The sequence below is a fragment of the Schistocerca serialis genome, chromosome 10 (assembly GCF_023864345.2).
Source record: "Schistocerca serialis cubense isolate TAMUIC-IGC-003099 chromosome 10, iqSchSeri2.2, whole genome shotgun sequence".
Taxonomy (NCBI): domain Eukaryota; kingdom Metazoa; phylum Arthropoda; class Insecta; order Orthoptera; family Acrididae; genus Schistocerca; species Schistocerca serialis.
In genome coordinates, this window is record NC_064647.1 from 405,516 (window position 1) to 421,315 (window position 15,800).

Consider the following 15,800-nt stretch of genomic DNA (forward strand, 5'->3'; position numbering starts at 1 on the left):
GGACCTTCTTATTGACGATGAATCACAGAAATTGCATCGGAATTTAATAGAAAAGGCACAATGGCGACTTAAGTACAAGAAGCGTGACTCTTCTTACTGCCTATGTTTTGAACCATTCCTGTGACACTAGTTATAGATTCCGATGCTACACTTCAGGTTTACTGTATCCCTTGGACCTTCTTATTGACGATGAAACACAGAAATTGCATGGGAATTAAATTGAAAAAGTTCTGTGCCGACTTAAGTACAAGAAGACTGACTTCTTACTGACTATGTTTTTAACTATTCCTGTGACACTAGTTATAGATTCCGATGCTTCACTTCAGGTTTACTGTATCCCTCTGACCTTATTATTGACGATGAAACACAGAGATTGCTTCGGAATTAAATAGAAAAGGCACAGTGCCGACTTAAGTAGAAGAAGACTGACTCTTCTCACTGTCTATGTATTGAACCATTCCATTGACACTAGTTATAGATTCCGATGCTTCACTCCTGGTTTACTGTATCCCTTGGACCTTCTTTTTGACGATGAAACACAGAAATTGCATCGGAATTAAATAGAAAAAGCACAATGCCGACTTAAGTACAAGAAGACTGACTCTTCTTAGTGATTATAGTTTGAACCACTGCTGTGTCACTAGTTATAGATTCCGACGCTTTACTTCAGGTTTACTGTATACCTTGGACATTCTTATTGACGATGAAACGCAGAAAATGCATCGGAATTAAATAGAAAAGACACAATGTCAAATTAAGCACAAGAAGACTGACTCTTCTTACTGTCTATGTTTTGAACCATTCCTGTGACACTAGTTATAGATTCCGATGCTTCACTCCAGGTTTACTGTATCCCTTGGACCTTCTTATTGACGATGAAACACAGAAATTGCAACGGAATTAAATAAAAACGGCACAATGCCGACTTAAGTACAAGAAGACTGACTCTTCTTACTGACTATGTTTTGAACCTTTCCTGTGACACTAGTTATAGATTCCGATGCTTCACTTCAGGTTTAGTGTATCCCTCTGACCTTCTTATTGACGATGAAACACAGAAATTGCATCGGAATTAAATACAAAAGGCACAATGCCGACTTCAGTACAAGAGAACTGACTCTTCCTACTGTCTATGTTTTGAACCAATTCTGTGACACTAGTTATAGAGTCCAAAGCTTCACTTCAGGTTTACTGTATCCCTTGGAACTTCTTATTGACTATGAATCACAGAAATTGGATCGGAATTAAATACAAAAGGCTCAATGCCGACTTAAGGACAAGAAGACTGACTCTTCTCACTGTCTATATTTTGAACCATTCCAGTGACACTAGTTATAAATTCCGATGCTTCACTTCAGGTTTACTGAATTCCTTGGACCTTCTTATTGACGATGAAACACAGAAATTTCATCGGAATTAAATACAAAAGGCACAATGCCGAATTAAGTACAAGATGACTGACTCTTCCTACTGTCTATGTTTTGAACCAATTCTGTGACACTAGTAATAGAGTCCGATGCTTCACTTCAGGTTTACTGTATCGCTAGGACCTTCTTATTGACGATGAATCACAGGAATTGCATCGGAATTAAATACACAAGGCACAATGCCGACTTAACTACAAGAAGACTGACTCTTCTTACTGTCTATATTTTGAACCATTCCAGTGACACTAGTTATAGATTCCGATGCTTCAATTCAGGTTTACTGTATTCCTTGGACCTTCTTATTGACGATGAAACAGAGAAATTGCATCGATACTAAATACAAAAGGTACAATGCCGACTTACGTACAAGAAGACTGACTCTTCTTACTGTCAATGTTTTGAACCATTACTGTGACACTAGTTATAGATTCCGATGCTCCACTCCAGGTTGCTGTATCCCTTGGACCTTCTTGTTGACGATGAAACACAGAAATTTCATCGGAATTAAATACAAAAGGCACAATGCCGACTTAAGTACAAGAAGACTGTCTATTCTTACTGTCTATGTTTCAACCATTCCAGTGACACTAGTTGTAGATTCTGATGCTTCACTTCAGGTTTACTGTAGCCCTCTGACCTTCTTATTGACGATGAAACACAGAAATTGCATCGGAATTAAATACAAAATGCACAATGCCGACTTAAGTACAAGAAGACTGACTCTTCTTACTCACTATGTTTTGAACCATTCCTGTGACACTAGTTATAGATTCCGATGCTTCACTTCAGGTTTACTGTATCCCTCTGACCTTCTTATTGACGATGAAACACAGAAATTGCATCGGAAATAAATAGAAAAGGCACAATGCCGACTTAAGTACAAGAAGACTTACTCCTCTTACTGTCTATGTTTTGATCCATTCCTGTGACACTAGTTATAGATTCCGATGCTTCGCTCCAGGTTTACTGTATCCCTTGGACCTTCTTATTGACGATGAAACACAGAAATTGCATCGGAATTAAATAGAAAAGGCACAATGCCGACTTAAGTACAAGAAGACTGACTCCTCTTAGTGATTATAGTTTGAACCATTGCTCTGACACTAGTTTTAGATTCCGACGCTTTACTTCAGGTTTACTGTATCCCTCTGACCTTCTTATTGACAATGAAACACAGAAATTGCATCGGAATTAAATACAAACGGGACAATGCCGACTCAAGTACCCGAAGACTGACTCTTCTTACTGACTATGCCTTGAACCATTCCTGTGACACTAGTTATAGATTCCGATGCTTCACTTCAGGTTTACTGTATCCCTCTGACCTTCTTATTAACGATGAAACATGGAAATTGCATCGGAATTAAATACAAAAGGGACAATGCCACCTTAAGTACCCGAAGACTGACTCTTCTTACTGTCAATGTTTGAACCATTCCTGTGACATTAGTTATAGATTCCGATGCTTCACTTCAGGATTACTGTATCCCTCTGAACTTCTTATTGACGGTGAAACACAGACATTGCATCGGAATTAAATACGAAAGGCAGAATGCGGACTTAAGTACAAGAAGACTGACTCTTCTTATTGACTATGTTTGAAGAATTCCTGTGACACTAGTTATAGATTCCGATGCTTTACTTCAGGTTTACTGTATCCCTTGGACCTTCTTATTGACAATGAAACACAGAAAATGCATCGGAATTAAATACAAAAGGCACAATGCCGACTTAAGTACAAGAAGACTGACTCTTCCCACTGTCTGTGTTTTGAACCCTTCCTGTGACACTAGTTTTGGATTCCGATGCTTCACTTCAGGTTTACTGTATCCCTCTGACCTTCTTATTGACAATGAAACACAGAAATTGCATCGGAATTAAATACAAACGGGACAATGCCGACTCAAGTACCCGAAGACTGACTCTTCTTACTGACTATGCCTTGAACCATTCCTGTGACACTAGTTATAGATTCCGATGCTTCACTTCAGGTTTACTGTATCCCTCTGACCTTCTTATTAACGATGAAACATGGAAATTGCATCGGAATTAAATACAAAAGGGACAATGCCACCTTAAGTACCCGAAGACTGACTCTTCTTACTGTCAATGTTTGAACCATTCCTGTGACATTAGTTATAGATTCCGATGCTTCACTTCAGGATTACTATATCCCTCTGAACTTCTTATTGACGGTGAAACACAGACATTGCATCGGAATTAAATACGAAAGGCAGAATGCGGACTTAAGTACAAGAAGACTGACTCTTCTTATTGACTATGTTTGAAGAATTCCTGTGACACTAGTTATAGATTCCGATGCTTTACTTCAGGTTTACTGTATCCCTTGGACCTTCTTATTGACAATGAAACACAGAAAATGCATCGGAATTAAATACAAAAGGCACAATGCCGACATAAGTACAAGAAGGCTGATTCTTCCTACTGTCTATGTTTTGAACCATTCCTGTGACACTAGTTGTGGATTCCGATGCTTCACTTCAGGTTAACTGTAACCCTGTGACTTTCTTACTGACAATGAAACACAGAAATTGCATCGGAATTAAATACAAAAGGCACAATACCGACTTAAGGACAAGAAGACTGACTCATCTTACTGACTCTGCTTTGAACCATTCCTGTGACACTAGCAATAGATTCCGATGCTTCACTTCAGGTTTACTGTATCCCTCTGACCTTCTTATTGACGATGAAACACAGAAATTGCATCGGAATTAAATACAAAAGGTATAATGCACACTTAAGTTCAAGAAGACTGACTCTTCTTACTGTCTATGTTTTGACCCATTCCATTTACACTAGTTACTGATTCCGATGCTTCACTCCAGGATCACTGTATCCCTTGGCCCTTGTTATTGACGATGAAACACAGAAATTGCATCGGAATTAAATACAAAAGCCAAATTGCCAACTTTAGTACACGAAGACTGACTCTTCTTACTGTCTATGTTTTGAACCATTCCTGTGACACTAGTTATGGATCCCGATGCCACACTCCAGGTTTACTGTATCCCCTGGACCTCCTTATTGACGATGAAACACAGAAATTGCTTCGGAATTAAATACAAAAGGCACAATGACTGACTCTTCTTACTGACTTAGTTTTGAACCATTCCTGTGACACTAGTTATAAATTCCGATGCTTCACTTCATGTTTTTTGTGTCCCTCTGACCTTCTTATTACGATGAAGTACAGAAATTGCATCGGAATGAAATAGAAATGGCACAATGTCGACTTAAGTACAAGAAGACTGACTCTTCTTACTGTCTATGTTTTGAACCATTCCTGTGACACTAGTTATAGATTCCGATGCTTCACTCCAGGTTTACTGTATCCCTTGGACCTTCATATTGACGATGAAACACAGAAATTGCATCGGAATTAAATAGAAAAGGCACAATGCCGACTTAAGTACAAGAAACCTGACTCTTCTTACTGCCTATGTTTTGAACCATTCCTGTGACACTAGTTGTAGATTCCGATGCTACACTTCAGGTTTACTGTATACCTTCGAAGTTCTTATTGACGATGAAACACAGAAATTGCATCGGAATTAAATACAAAAGGCACAATGCCGACTTAAGTACAAGAGGACTGACTCTTCCTACTGTCTATGTTTTGAACCAATTCAGTGACACTAGTTATAGGGTCCAAAGCTTCACTTCACGTTTACTGTATCTCTTGGAACTTCTTATTGACTATGAATCACAGAAATTGGATCGGAATTAAATACAAAAGGCACAATGCCGACTTAAGGACAAGAACACTGACTCTTCTTACTGTCTATATTTTGAACCATTCCAGTGACACTAGTTATGGATTCCGATGCCTCACTTCAGGTTTACTGAATTCCTTGGACCTTCTTATTGACGATGAGACACAGAAATTTCATCGGAATTAAATACAAAAGGCACAATGCCGAATTAAGTACAAGATGACTGACTCTTCCTACTGTCTATGTTTTGAACCAATTCTGTGTCACTAGTAATAGAGTCCGATGCTTCACTTCAGGTTTACTGTATCTCTTGGACCTTCTTATTGACGATGAATCACAGGAATTGCATCGGAATTAAATACACAAGGCACAATGCCGACTTAAGTACAAGAAGACTGACTCTTCTTACTGTCTATATTTTGAACCATTCCAGTGACACTAGTTATAGATTCCGATGCTTCACTTCAGGTTTACTGTATCCCTCTGACCTTCTTATTGACGATGAAACACAGAAATTGCATCGGAAATAAATAGAAAAGGCACAATGCCGTCTTAAGTACAAGAAGACTGACTCCTCTTACTGTCTATGTTTTGATCCATTCCTGTGACACTAGTTATAGATTCCGATGTTTCGCTCCAGGTTTACTGTATCCCTTCGACCTTCTTATTGACGATAAAACACAGAAATTGCATCTGAATTAAATAGAAAAGGCACAATGCCGACTTAAGTACAAGAAGACTGACTCCTCTTAGTGATTATAGTTTGAAACATTGCTGTGACACTAGTTATAGAGTCCGATGCTTCACTTCAGGTTTACTGTATCCCTTGGAACTTCTTATTGACGATGAAACACAGAAATTGCATCGGAATTAAATACAAAAGGGACAATGCCGACTCAAGTACCCGAAGACTGACTCTTCTTACTGACTATGGCTTGAACCATTCCTGTGACACTAGTTATAGATTCCGATGCTACACTTCAGGTTTACTGTATACCTTCGAAGTTCTTATTGACGATGAAACACAGAAATTGCATCGGAATTAAATACAAAAGGTATAATGCCGACTTAAGTTCAAGAAGACTGACTCTTCTTACTGTCTATGTTTTGACCCATTCCATTGACACTAGTTACTGATTCCGATGCTTCACTCCAGGTTCACTGTATCCCTTGGACCTTGTTATTGACGATGAAACACAGAAATTGCATCGGAATTAAATACAAAAGGCAAATTGCCAACTTTAGTACACGAAGACTGACTCTTCTTACTGTCTATGATTTGAACCATTCCTGCGACACTAGTTATGGATCCCGATGCTACACTCCAGGTTTACTGTATCCCCTGGACCTCCTTATTGACGATGAAACATAGAAATTGCATCGGAATTAAATACAAAAGGCACAATGACTGACTCTTCTTACTGACTTAGCTTTGAACCGTTCCTGTGACACTAGTTATAAATTCCGATGCTTCACTCCAGGTTTACTGTATCCCTTGGACCTTCATATTGACGATGAAACACAGAAATTGCATAGGAATTAAATAGAAAAGGCACAATGCCGACTTAAGTACAAGAAGACTGACTCTTCCTACTGTCTACGTTGTGAACCATTTCTGTGACACTAGTTATAGAGTCCTATGCTGCACTTCAGGTTTACTGTATCCCTTGGACGTTCTTATTGACGATGAAACACAGAAATTGCATCGGAATTAAATACAAAAGGCACAATCCCGACTTAAGGACAAGAAGACCGACTGTTCATACTGACTATGTGTAGAACCATTCCTGTGACACTAGTTATAGATTCCGATGCTTCACTTCAGGTTTACTGTATCCCTCTGACCTTATTGCCGATGAAACACAGAAATTGCTTCGGAATTTAATATAAAAGGCACAATGGCGACCTAAGGACAGGAAGACTGTCTCTTCTTACTGACTATGCTTTGAACCATTCCTGTGACACTAGTTATAGATTGCGATGCTTCACATCAGGTTTACTGTCTCCCTTGGACCTTCTTATTGCGAATGAAACACAGAAATTGCATCGGAATTAAAAACAAAAGGCACAATGCCGACTTAAGTACAAGAAGACTGACTCTTCCTACTGTCTACGTTGTGAACCATTTCTGTGACACTAGTTATAGACTCCGATGCTGCACTTCAGGTTTACTGTATCCCTTGGACCTTCTTATAGACGATGAAACACAGAAATTGCATCGGAATTATATACAAAAGGCACAATGCCGTCTTAAGTACATGAAGAAGGACTCTTCTTACTGACAATGATTTGAACCATTCTTGTGACACTAGTTATAGATTCCGATGCTTCACTTCACTTTTACTGTATCCCTTGGACATTCTTATTGACGATGAAACACAGAAATTGCATCGGAAAAAAGGCACAATGCCGACTTAAGTACAAGAAGGCATTTTCTTCTTACAGTCTATGTTATTAACCATTCCTGTGACACTAGTTATAGATTCCGATGCTTCACTCCAGGTTTACTGTATCCCTTGGACCTTCTTATTGACGATGAAACACAGAAATTGCATCGGAATTAAATACAAAAGGCACAATGCCGACTTAAGGACAAGAAGACTGACTCTTTTACTGACTATGTTTTGAACCATTTTTGTGATACTAGTTATAGATTCCGATGATTCACTTCAGGTTTACTGTATCCCTGTGACCTTCTTATAGACGATGAAACACAGAGATTGCATCGGAATTAAATAGAAAAGGCACAATGCCGACATAAGTACAAGAAGACTGACTCTTCTTACTGTCTATGTTTTGAACCATTCCTGTGGCACTAGTTGTAGATTCCGATGCTTCACTGGAGGTTTACTGTATCCCTTGGACCTTCTTATTGACGATGAAACACAGAAATTGCATCGGAATTATATACAAAAGGCACAATGCCGACTTAAGTACAAGAAAACTGACTCTACTTACTGTCTATGTTTGAACCATACCTGTGACACTAGTTATAGATTCCGATGCTTCCCTTCAGGTTTACTGTATCCCACTGTCCTTCTTATTGAAGGTGAAACACAGAAATTGCATCGGAATTAAATACGAAAGGCACAATTCCGACTTAAGTGCAAGAAGACTGACTCTTCTTACTGAGTATGTTTTGAACCATCCCTGTGACACTAGTTATAGATTTCAATGCTTCACTTAAGGTTTACTGTATCCCTGTGACCTTCTTATAGACGATGAAACACAGAGATTGCATCGGAATTAAATAGAAAAGGCACAATGCCGACATAAGAACAAGAAGACTGACTCTTCTTACTGGCTATGTATTGAACCATTCCATTGACACTAGTTATAGATTCCGATGCTTCACTCCAGGTTTACTGTATCCATTGGGCCTTCTTATTGACGATGAAACACAGAAATTGCATCGGAATTAAATTGAAAATGCACAATGCTGACTTAAGTACAAGAAGACTGACTTCTTACTGACTATGTTTTAACTATTCCTGTGACATTAGTTATAGATTCCGATGCTTCACTTCAGGGTTACTGTATCCCTCTGACCTTCATATTGACGATGAAAGTCATAAATTGCATCGGAATTAAATACAAAGGGCACATTGCCGACTTAAGTACAAGATCACTGACTCTTCTTACTGTCTATGAATTGAACCATTCCATTGACACTAGTTATAGATTCCGATGCTTCTCTCCAGGTCTACTGTATCCCTTGGACCTTCTTATTGACGATGAAACACAGAAATTGCATAGGAATTAAATACAAAAGGCACAATGCCGACTTAAGTACAAGAAGACTGACTCTACTTACTGACTATGTTTTGAACCATTCCTGTGACACTAGTTATGGATTCCGATGCTTCACTTCAGGTTTACTGTATCCCTCTGGCCTTCTTATTGACGGTGAAAAACAGAAAATGCATCGTAATGAAATACGAAAGGCACAATGCCGACTTAAGTACAAGAAGACTGACTCTTCTTACTGTCTATGTATTGCACCATTCTTGTGACACTAGTTATAGATTCCGATGCTTCACTCCAGGTTTACTGTATCCCTTGGACCTTCTTAATGACGATGAAACACAGAAATTGCATCGAAATGAAATACGAAAGACACAATGCCGACTTAAGTACAAGAAGACTGACTCTTCTTACTGACTATGTTTTGAACCATTGCTGTGAGTCTAGTTATAGATTCCGATGCTTCACTTCAGGTTTACTGTATCCCTCTGACCTTATTGCCGATGAAACACAGAAATTGCATCGGAATTAAATACAAAAGGCACAATGACGACTTAAGTACAAGAAGACTGACTCTTCCTACTGTCTATATTTTGAACCATTCCTGTGACGCTAGTTATTGATTCCGATGCTTCACTCCAGGTTTACTGTATCCCTTGGACATTCTAATTGACGATGAAACACAGAAATTGCATCGGAATTAAATACAAAACGCACAATGCCGACTTAAGTACAAGAGTACTGACTCTTCTTACTGACTATGTCTTGAACCATTCCTGTGACACTAGTTATAGATTCCGATGCTTCACTTCAGGTTTACTGTATCCCTCTGACCTTCTTATTGACGATGAAACACAGAAATTGCATCGGAATTAAATACAAAAGGGACAATGCCGACTTAAGTACCCGAAGACTGACTCTTCTTACTGTCTATGTTTGAACCATTCCTGTGACACTAGTTATAGATTCCGATGCTTCACTTCAGGTTTACTGTATCCCTCTGACCTTCTTATTGACGATGAAACACAGAAATTGCATCGGAATTAAATACAAGAGGTATAATGCCGACTTCAGTTCAAGAAGACTGACTCTTCTTACTGTCTATGTTTTGACCCATTCCATTGACACTAGTTATGGATTCCGATCCTTCACTCTAGGTTCACTGTATCCCTTGGACCTTGTTATTGACGATGAAACACAGAAATTGCATCGGAATAAAGTAGAAAAGGCACAATGCCGACTTAAGTACAAGAAGACCGACTCTTCTTACTGACTATGTTTTGAACCATTCCTGTGACACTAGTTATAGATTCCGATGCTTCACTTCATGTTTACTGCATCCCTTGGACCTTCTTATTGACGATGTAACACAGAAATTGCATCGGAAATAAATACAAAAGGCACAATGCCGACTTAAGTACAAGAAGACTGTCTATTCTTACTTTCTATGTTTCAACCATTCCTGTGACACTAGTTGTAGATTCCGATGCTTCACTTCAGGTTTACTGTAGCCCTCTGACCTTCTTATTGACGATGAAACACAGAAATTGCATCGGAATTAAATACAAAAGGCACAATGCCGACTTAAGTACAAGAAGACTGACTCTTCTTACTGACTATGTTTTGAACCATTCCTGTGACACTAGTTATAGATTCCGATGCTTCACTTCAGGTTTACTGTATCGCTCTGACCTTCTTATTGACGATGAAACACAGAAATTGCATCGGAAATAAATAGAAAAGGCACAATGCCGACTTAAGTACAAGAAGAATGACTCCTCTTACTGTCTATGTTTTGATCCATTCCTGTGACACTAGTTATAGATTCCGATGTTTCGCTCCAGGTTTACTGTATCCCTTGGACCTTCTTATTGACGATAAAACACAGAAATTGCATCTGAATTAAATAGAAAAGGCACAATGCCGACTTAAGTACAAGAAGATTGACTCCTCTTAGTGATTATAGTTTGAACCATTGCTGTGACACTAGTTATAGAGTCCGATGCTTCACTTCAGGTTTACTGTATCCCTTGGAACTTCTTATTGACGATGAAACACAGAAATTGCATCGGAATTAAATACAAAAGGGACAATGCCGACTCAAGTACCCGAAGACTGACTCTTCTTACTGACTATGCCTTGAACCATTCCTGTGACACTAATTATAGATTCCGATGCTTCACTTCAGGTTTACTGTATCCCTCTGACCTTCTTACTAACGATGAAACACGGAAATTGCATCGGAATTAAATACAAAAGGCACAATGCCGACATAAGTACAAGAAGGCTGATTCTTCCTACTGTCTATGTTTTGAACCATTCCTGTGACACTAGTTGTGGATTCCGATGCTTCACTTCAGGTTTACTGTAACCCTCTGACTTTCTTATTGACGATGAAACACAGAAATTGCATCGGAATTAAATACAAAAGGCACAATACCGACTTAAGGACAAGAAGACTGACTGTTCATACTGACTATGTGTAGAACCATTCCTGTGACACTAGTTATAGATTCCGATGCTTCACTTCAGGTTTACTGTATCCCTCTGACCTTATTGCCGATGAAACACAGAAATTGCTTCGGAATTTAATATAAAAGGCACAATGGCGACCTAAGGACAGGAAGACTGTCTCTTCTTACTGACTATGTTTTGAACCATTCCTGTGACACTAGTTATAGATTGCGATGCTTCACATCAGGTTTACTGTCTCCCTTGGACCTTCTTATTGCGAATGAAACACAGAAATTGCATCGGAATTAAAAACAAAAGGCACAATGCCGACTTAAGTACAAGAAGACTGACTCTTCCTACTGTCTACGTTGTGAACCATTTCTGTGACACTAGTTATAGACTCCGATGCTGCACTTCAGGTTTACTGTATCCCTTGGACCTTCTTATAGACGATGAAACACAGAAATTGCATCGGAATTATATACAAAAGGCACAATGCCGTCTTAAGTACATGAAGAAGGACTCTTCTTACTGACAATGATTTGAACCATTCTTGTGACACTAGTTATAGATTCCGATGCTTCACTTCACTTTTACTGTATCCCTTGGACATTCTTATTGACGATGAAACACAGAAATTGCATCGGAAAAAAGGCACAATGCCGACTTAAGTACAAGAAGGCATTTTCTTCTTACAGTCTATGTTATTAACCATTCCTGTGACACTAGTTATAGATTCCGATGCTTCACTCCAGGTTTACTGTATCCCTTGGACCTTCTTATTGACGATGAAACACAGAAATTGCATCGGAATTAAATACAAAAGGCACAATGCCGACTTAAGGACAAGAAGACTGACTCTTTTACTGACTATGTTTTGAACCATTTTTGTGATACTAGTTATAGATTCCGATGATTCACTTCAGGTTTACTGTATCCCTGTGACCTTCTTATAGACGATGAAACACAGAGATTGCATCGGAATTAAATAGAAAAGGCACAATGCCGACATAAGTACAAGAAGACTGACTCTTCTTACTGTCTATGTTTTGAACCATTCCTGTGGCACTAGTTGTAGATTCCGATGCTTCACTGGAGGTTTACTGTATCCCTTGGACCTTCTTATTGACGATGAAACACAGAAATTGCATCGGAATTATATACAAAAGGCACAATGCCGACTTAAGTACAAGAAAACTGACTCTACTTACTGTCTATGTTTGAACCATACCTGTGACACTAGTTATAGATTCCGATGCTTCCCTTCAGGTTTACTGTATCCCACTGTCCTTCTTATTGAAGGTGAAACACAGAAATTGCATCGGAATTAAATACGAAAGGCACAATTCCGACTTAAGTGCAAGAAGACTGACTCTTCTTACTGAGTATGTTTTGAACCATCCCTGTGACACTAGTTATAGATTTCAATGCTTCACTTAAGGTTTACTGTTTCCCTGTGACCTTCTTATTGACGATGAAACACAGAGATTGCATCGGAATTAAATAGAAAAGGCACAATGCCGACTTAAGGACAAGAAGACTGACTCTTTTTCTGACTATGTTTTGAACCGTTCCTGTGATACTAGTTATAGATTCCGATGATTCACTTCAGGTTTACTGTATCCCTGTGACCTTCTTATAGACGATGAAACACAGAGATTGCATCGGAATTAAATAGAAAAGGCACAATGCCGACATAAGAACAAGAAGACTGACTCTTCTTACTGGCTATGTATTGAACCATTCCATTGACACTAGTTATAGATTCCGATGCTTCACTCCAGGTTTACTGTATCCATTGGGCCTTCTTATTGACGATGAAACACAGAAATTGCATCGGAATTAAATTGAAAATGCACAATGCTGACTTAAGTACAAGAAGACTGACTTCTTACTGACTATGTTTTAACTATTCCTGTGACATTAGTTATAGATTCCGATGCTTCACTTCAGGGTTACTGTATCCCTCTGACCTTCATATTGACGATGAAACTCATAAATTGCATCGGAATTAAATACAAAGGGCACATTGCCGACTTAAGTACAAGAACACTGACTCTTCTTACTGTCTATGAATTGAACCATTCCATTGACACTAGTTATAGATTCCGATGCTTCTCTCCAGGTCTACGGTATCCCTTGGACCTTCTTATTGACGATGAAACACAGAAATTGCATAGGAATTAAATACAAAAGGCACAATGCCGACTTAAGTACAAGAAGACTGACTCTACTTACTGACTATGTTTTGAACCATTCCTGTGACACTAGTTATGGATTCCGATGCTTCACTTCAGGTTTACTGTATCCCTCTGGCCTTCTTATTGACGGTGAAAAACAGAAAATGCATCGTAATGAAATACGAAAGGCACAATGCCGACTTAAGTACAAGAAGACTGACTCTTCTTACTGTCTATGTATTGCACCATTCTTGTGACACTAGTTATAGATTCCGATGCTTCACTCCAGGTTTACTGTATCCCTTGGACCTTCTTAATGACGATGAAACACAGAAATTGCATCGAAATGAAATACGAAAGACACAATGCCGACTTAAGTACAAGAAGACTGACTCTTCTTACTGACTATGTTTTGAACCATTGCTGTGAGTCTAGTTATAGATTCCGATGCTTCACTTCAGGTTTACTGTATCCCTCTGACCTTATTGCCGATGAAACACAGAAATTGCATCGGAATTAAATACAAAAGGCACAATGACGACTTAAGTACAAGAAGACTGACTCTTCCTACTGTCTATATTTTGAACCATTCCTGTGACGCTAGTTATTGATTCCGATGCTTCACTCCAGGTTTACTGTATCCCTTGGACATTCTAATTGACGATGAAACACAGAAATTGCATCGGAATTAAATACAAAACGCACAATGCCGACTTAAGTACAAGAGTACTGACTCTTCTTACTGACTATGTCTTGAACCATTCCTGTGACACTAGTTATAGATTCCGATGCTTCACTTCAGGTTTACTGTATCCCTCTGACCTTCTTATTGACGATGAAACACAGAAATTGCATCGGAATTAAATACAAAAGGGACAATGCCGACTTAAGTACCCGAAGACTGACTCTTCTTACTGTCTATGTTTGAACCATTCCTGTGACACTAGTTATAGATTCCGATGCTTCACTTCAGGTTTACTGTATCCCTCTGACCTTCTTATTGACGATGAAACACAGAAATTGCATCGGAATTAAATACAAGAGGTATAATGCCGACTTCAGTTCAAGAAGACTGACTCTTCTTACTGTCTATGTTTTGACCCATTCCATTGACACTAGTTATGGATTCCGATCCTTCACTCTAGGTTCACTGTATCCCTTGGACCTTGTTATTGACGATGAAACACAGAAATTGCATCGGAATAAAGTAGATAAGGCACAATGCCGACTTAAGTACAAGAAGACCGACTCTTCTTACTGACTATGTTTTGAACCATTCCTGTGACACTAGTTATAGATTCCGATGCTTCACTTCATGTTTACTGCATCCCTTGGACCTTCTTATTGACGATGTAACACAGAAATTGCATCGGAAATAAATACAAAAGGCACAATGCCGACTTAAGTACAAGAAGACTGTCTATTCTTACTTTCTATGTTTCAACCATTCCTGTGACACTAGTTGTAGATTCCGATGCTTCACTTCAGGTTTACTGTAGCCCTCTGACCTTCTTATTGACGATGAAACACAGAAATTGCATCGGAATTAAATACAAAAGGCACAATGCCGACTTAAGTACAAGAAGACTGACTCTTCTTACTGACTATGTTTTGAACCATTCCTGTGACACTAGTTATAGATTCCGATGCTTCACTTCAGGTTTACTGTATCGCTCTGACCTTCTTATTGACGATGAAACACAGAAATTGCATCGGAAATAAATAGAAAAGGCACAATGCCGACTTAAGTACAAGAAGAATGACTCCTCTTACTGTCTATGTTTTGATCCATTCCTGTGACACTAGTTATAGATTCCGATGTTTCGCTCCAGGTTTACTGTATCCCTTGGACCTTCTTATTGACGATAAAACACAGAAATTGCATCTGAATTAAATAGAAAAGGCACAATGCCGACTTAAGTACAAGAAGATTGACTCCTCTTAGTGATTATAGTTTGAACCATTGCTGTGACACTAGTTATAGAGTCCGATGCTTCACTTCAGGTTTACTGTATCCCTTGGAACTTCTTATTGACGATGAAACACAGAAATTGCATCGGAATTAAATACAAAAGGGACAATGCCGACTCAAGTACCCGAAGACTGACTCTTCTTACTGACTATGCCTTGAACCATTCCTGTGACACTAATTATAGATTCCGATGCTTCACTTCAGGTTTACTGTATCCCTCTGACCTTCTTACTAACGATGAAACACGGAAATTGCATCGGAATTAAATACAAAAGGCACAATGCCG